Source organism: Heteronotia binoei, chromosome 1 (assembly GCF_032191835.1).
Source record: "Heteronotia binoei isolate CCM8104 ecotype False Entrance Well chromosome 1, APGP_CSIRO_Hbin_v1, whole genome shotgun sequence".
Taxonomy (NCBI): domain Eukaryota; kingdom Metazoa; phylum Chordata; class Lepidosauria; order Squamata; family Gekkonidae; genus Heteronotia; species Heteronotia binoei.
The window spans coordinates 87,615,338-87,621,337 of NC_083223.1; the positions used below are offsets into that span (position 1 = coordinate 87,615,338).

General features: G+C 43.1%; 1 long non-coding RNA gene across 1 annotated transcript in view; it reads left to right on the plus strand.

Annotated features, from left to right (window-relative positions):
• Window positions 1-5,569, plus strand: part of LOC132586457 (uncharacterized) — a 28,672-nt gene extending 23,103 nt beyond the window's left edge. The window contains exon 2 of the long non-coding RNA XR_009556362.1: window positions 5,043-5,569. This is a non-coding gene — a long non-coding RNA (uncharacterized LOC132586457). The remainder of the gene's footprint in view (window positions 1-5,042) is intronic.
• Window positions 5,570-6,000: the final 431 nt, after the last annotated feature.

Here is a 6,000-nt window from a genome sequence, read left to right on the forward strand (position 1 = left end):
AATGAAAGATGCAAACATGATGAAAACACCTATGGAAGAAGGACATCTGAAAAATGACAGCAGTCAAGAACTATTGTCAAATAATAAACAACATCATGAGGCAATCGGAAAATAATTGTATATAGTCAAAATTTCTAGGCCGGATAGAAGTGCTGCTGTAGGATTTCTGAGCAGGTAAATTTCTGCACCTAGCTGTGACCACCAGCAACTGCAGATCCAAAACAGAAAGCATATGTGGATATGCAGTAAATACCAACCAAAGAAATGACTGCTGCTGTTTTCATGAAACCATTGCATGGAGACCAACATTGGACCCTTCTAGCAAAATTAAACATGGTGGAATAGTACACATGCTGTCAATAAGGGATGTTGGAGAAGCAACAACCTGCTAAGAGTTTAGTTACTATAAATACCCCAGAGGAAGCTGTGGTGCATTCTCTAGTGTTTAAGGTTTATTGCATGTTTTTTTTCCCTTGCAGTTCAGTCTACCTCTTGTTGTTTCTCTCTCTGATCTGTGTTACTATGGGGTAGTGCTCTGAAGGCCTCTCTGTTGTATTAGTGGCCTTCAGTCAGTAGTTGTCTTTTTGCAAAATCATGTTGCAGTAAATTCATTAAAAGCAAACCCAAAGCATGGATAGGATTATTTCCTGAACTCTGCCAACAACCCTCGACTCTCACTCATGTCATCTCTGAGACCTCAGTAGCCACAGCCACTAACTATGCCTGCCTTGCCTTCTCTTGGTGGGCTCTGTCACCTTCAGTGGCTAGTGAAGTCTTTGCTTGCACTTCCCAAGACTTATCTTTTTGCCGCTGCCTTCAGATCTACAGCCTGAAGATGAGAGCTACTTCACCATTCCTACCTGTTTCTCTGTTCTGCCAGCCATGTGAAGGCTCTCAAATGTCTGCTCTTATCTTCTCCTCCCCCCAATTGGCTCATTGCCACCTTTTAAATATGTGGCTCACCCACACAGATTTCAGTCCCCTGCTGGTGTCTTCTCACTATTGACAGCCTGGCCAACTTGTTTTCCAGATGGACTGCTTTAAGTTTCCTGATCCTGCTCAAGTCTGCTCTGACAGCCAAAGATGGTTTAGACAGATGTACAGAGAAGTGGCCATCAATGGCTACTAGCCATGGTGATTGAAGGGAGCTTCCATCTTCAGAGGTAGCAAATCTCTGAATACCAGTTCAGGGAAGCAGCAGCAGGGGAGAGCCTCATTCTCTGTGCTCTGTTTGTGTGATTCTCCAGAGTAACTGGTTGGCACTGTGCAAAACAGACCACTGGGTCTGATCTAGTAAGCTTTTATGTTAAAATGAATTAAATAATGTGTTAGAGATACTGCTGCAAGATGCTGGGCCTATCTATGGGATCTCCAGCTTCCCAACTACTTCTCATCCTTCAGATGACAACTGTAGATGGTCCTAGAAAGAGCTACAAATATACAGTGCAACAGTAAACAACTGCTGTATGAAACACAGTGGGCCAAGATAACAACTTCATGCCTTCTGAAACCAGCATCACACTCAAAAGTTGTTGAATGACATTCTAGTTCAATCTGATGGCTTCAGAAGACAAAATATTACGCAATGCAGGGAAATGCAAGGCCTGATTCAACATGGCTTCTCTTATATAAATATATGCCTTTTGCCTGTTCTGTTCCCTGAATTTTCAATAGCTGCCCAGAATACAATATTCAAATCACTTGTCCAGTGCTGAAAGCCTTCCCTCTAGTCATCACATTAGATGCAGACAATTTTGTGATCCTCTATATGCAGACATGTGGTAAGGGTGATCTCATTAAATATAAAATATTATTGTCTCAAGATGCTATCGTATGTGTCTCAATCTGTTATTTAATTGATTAACCAATTAAAATTTAAGACAGGTAATCAAATATAGTATCCTTAATGAGCTGACTTCTCAAATTGTATGGTGAACAACCAAACAACTAAAGCCTTCTGGCAAAATGCTGAAATAGCTATAGTTAACAGCTGACTAGTCATTCAGATGTGGTCTTTCAACTCACTGAAGTTCTGCAGCAAAGTTCAGTAGCCAGTGAAAGATAGAACTTGAAAAACTGACAAGTAGAGCTATTTCTCTAGTCATCTACAAAGTCTATCTTCTGGCTACAAATTAATTTGCCTGCGGCCTTCTGAATGAAAACGCAAGACTCTAGAATGGATTAACATAGGCCTTTCTGTATTAGTGGATCTGCACAAATGTAAGAAATTGTTTCCTTCCTTTTAGTGCTAGATACCCTATCACTAGTGCTGGTTTCCTGCTATCAGCATTTGGGGCTCTACCACAAACTTCAACACATCTTATTTTTCTTTACCTGAACATGCTGAGAGGTGCTGAACTTCTTTACCATCCTCCTATGGCAATCAGCTTTAAGGTTAAAATTGTGATGCATAGAACAAAACCCCCGGGTGACTAGCTGGCTTAGGTGTTAGCCAAATTGCCCTCAAAAGAGGTTTGGGGAATTAGTTTGGTGGGCATTGATCACTAGTCTCCAACCTTTTTGGCACCAGGGACCAGTTCTGTGGAAGACAATTTTTCCATGGACTGGGGGCGGGGGGGCAATGGTTTAGAGATGATACAACTGTGCACTTTATTTCTATTAGTTTGGTGTGGTGGTTAAGTGTGTGTGGACTCTTATCTGGGAGAACCAGGCTTGATTTCCTCCTCCTCCACTTACAACTGCTGGAATGGCCTTGGATCAGCCATAGCTCTCTCAGAGCTGTCCTTGAAAGAGCAGCTTCTGGGAGAGTCCTCTCAGCCCCACCCACCTCACCTCAGCCTCACCCAGGGTGTCTGTTGTGGGGGAGGAAGGTAAAGGAGATTGTGAGCCACTCTGAAATTTAGAGTAGAGGGCAGGATATAAATAGAATGTCATCATCTTATTATTATGTCACGTTCTCAGGGTGCAGGCAGGCAGGCATCCAAAGCCAGTCCAAGGTCATAGTCTAGGAAGTCAAGCAGGAGCCAAGTCACCAATGCAGAATCACAAACCAGAATCAGAAGTCAATGTCCAAAAGCCAAAAGGTCAGGGTGCCAAGGAAATCAAGCAGGTCAGGATCAGGAATCAGAAAGGAGTGTGGATGCAAGCCAGAGAATAGACTTGTTACTTCCTCAAGGTTACCAGGTCCTGGGTGGGAGCTATATGGGAGTATCAATCAGCCTACTCCCTGGGTGGTAGTGACTCTGCTAGAACTCAGGGCTGAGAGAGCTGAAGCATCGGTGTGCCTCATGTCTTTGCTCTGAAAGTTCTTTCCGGAGCCTGCTTCGAACTCTTGAGATGGGAGGAGAGCTTGGAGGAGATTGTTCGTCAACAGTTGACACTGGTGCCTGGAGAGTGATTGATGGGCCAGCTGCTGTTTGTTCAGCTGAGGAACTGGCTGGCAACTCTTCCAGGTCTGTTAACCCTTCCAGCTCCTCCTTGTCAGGGCTCATGACATATTACTACATTGTAATATATAATGAAATAATTATACAACTCACGGCCTGGTTGCTAACAGGCCATGGACCAGTACTGGTCCACGGCCTGGGGGTTGGGGACCCCTGGCATAGATGACCAACTTAAGTATGATCAAAATCTCTGTACAGTGATTCATGCCATGGTCACCTCGAGGTTGGACTACTGTAATGCCCTCTACATGGGGCTGCCCCTGTGCCGAACCCGGAAGTTGCAGCTAGTGCAGAATGCCGCTGCCCGGCTGTTATTAGGGCTCCCAAGATGGGAGCACATTCGGCCGGGGCTCCGGGATCTGCACTGGCTGCCAATAATATACTGAGTCCGGTACAAGGTGCTGGTTATTACCTTTAAAGCCCTATATGGCCTAGGACCTGCCTACCTTAGGGACCGTCTCTCCCCACATGTTCCCCAGAGAGTACTGAGATCGAGCTCTCAAAACCTGCTTGTAATCCCCGAAGCAAAGGAGGCCCGTCGGAAATCCACCAGGGACAGGGCCTTTTCGGTAATGGCTCCTTGCTGGTGGAACCAGCTGCTGGAAGAGGTGAGAGCCCTGCAGGACCTTGGGCAGTTCCACAGGGCCTGTAAGAGAGCCCTCTTCTGGCTGGCTTACAACTAACTGACAGTGGAAACTCTATGGAAGGTTATAGTGTAGCATTTTGGCAGATTGTTTGCTCTATATATTTTCTATTTTACTGTTTTAAATTGTTGCAAATTGATGTATTTTTAAAACCAAACTCTATATTTGATTTTATATGTTGTGAGCCGCCCTGAGCCGCTTCGTTGGGAAGGGCGGGATATAAATTGAAATAAACTGAAACTGTATACAGGAGTTGGTCTCCCAAACATTTGACAGACCTTTTTGCAGAGCCTATCTGTGAAGACCTGGATATGTGCAGGTTCCTATACACTTGATCTGTATCCTATAAAAAATGAAGCTACATAACATGCATATGGGCAGAGCTTTTTTTTGAGCAGGAATGCACAAGAACAGTTCCAGCTGGCTTGGCATCAGGAGGTGTGGCCTAATATGCAAATGAGTTCCTGCTGGGCTTTTTCTTCCAAAAAAAGCCCTGCATATGGGAATATATGCATTGTAGGCTTTGTGCAAACAGAATTCTTGAACATGTAGAGCCAGCAGATGTGGCCATGATCTCTTCCATTCTCAAATTTCAACATAGCAAAAGCTTGCACATTATTATGCATCATTTGGTTGGTTCTAATAAAAAATTCTATGGAGATGTTGAACATGAACAAGTGCATGGACAGGATTACATATGGAAGAGAGAGGGAGGGAAGCCATTTCCTCCGTACTTTGCTGCTATATATGCTCCTAAGGGGGCAATGAGATATGTGACTGCTATAAGGCAGAGACCATGCACTAAAGGAACACACACTAGTGGGAGTTTAAAAAGTTTAATAAAATATATTTTAACATGCTTGTTATTTGACAACTTTCTTTTGAGGGTGTGGGAGCAAATCTCCCTGCATGAACCTATTAATTAGAGATATTCTATATGAAACATCCCTGGTTGTACTCATGTTGAGTTTCCATTCTTGTCTCCATGCAGAATTCCAGAGCCACTAGAAGACACAACCGGCTTGTCATCAACTTCAACTTGTAATTTACACTGTAGAAGGAAGAGAGGGAAAAGTTTGAGTTGCTGTCTCCCTGCTGATGAAGTAATCAACCTGCACCTGTTTTCTGCTGAGCAAAAATGGTAGTTGTTAATGCCTTGGCCTTTTAATCTTCAAGATGGTAAGAAACAGGCACACTCTAAAGATCTGAATCTGACAAACTTTCTCTCACTGTTTGCAAATTGAAGAGGAACAGCAGGACACTGGCATATGTATCTGTTTCCGTGATGACAGATTATAATGCCATTGCTAAAAATTAGAATCACACATGGAAAAAGAGAGAGAAGCCCAACTGTGAGCAAAGCTTTTGTTTATATCAAGACTGTCAGGGAGTCCAAGGCTGAACCCCGTGGGTCCCCAGGACTGTTGTGCACATGAAACCAAACCTTTTATTTATTTTATACAAATATTATAAAGTTTATTTAAATTCTGTCGAAATAAAGAATTATTCTACCAGCAACACAAAGCTCTAAAATCATACAGCAGAGAAACAAGAAAACTAGCTCAAATATCTAACACTTTTCAGGACTTGCATTAGATGGCACAAACCTTAAGTCCAAAAGTCAAGGCAATGCATTCTCTACGTTGCTATCTATTGCATATAATAGTCAAAGGCCTTCAGTCCATCAGAATTCAAACTACTTAGTTCAATTATAGTTTCTGGCCAAGCAGCAAAAGGTGATGATGACTTCCAATCAGAACACATTCTTGCTGGAACCCTCTAGAAAATTACCTCATCACTTCTGATTCTACCCCTTCCATTCTAGGCTTCAGGTTCTCATGTGAAGCTAAAGATCTCATTTCCAGCCCTGGCCTTGAGGATAATAGGGTCAAGAGACCAATTAGCAACACTTGCAGGATGGAATAAGCCCATAACCATTCAAATTAACC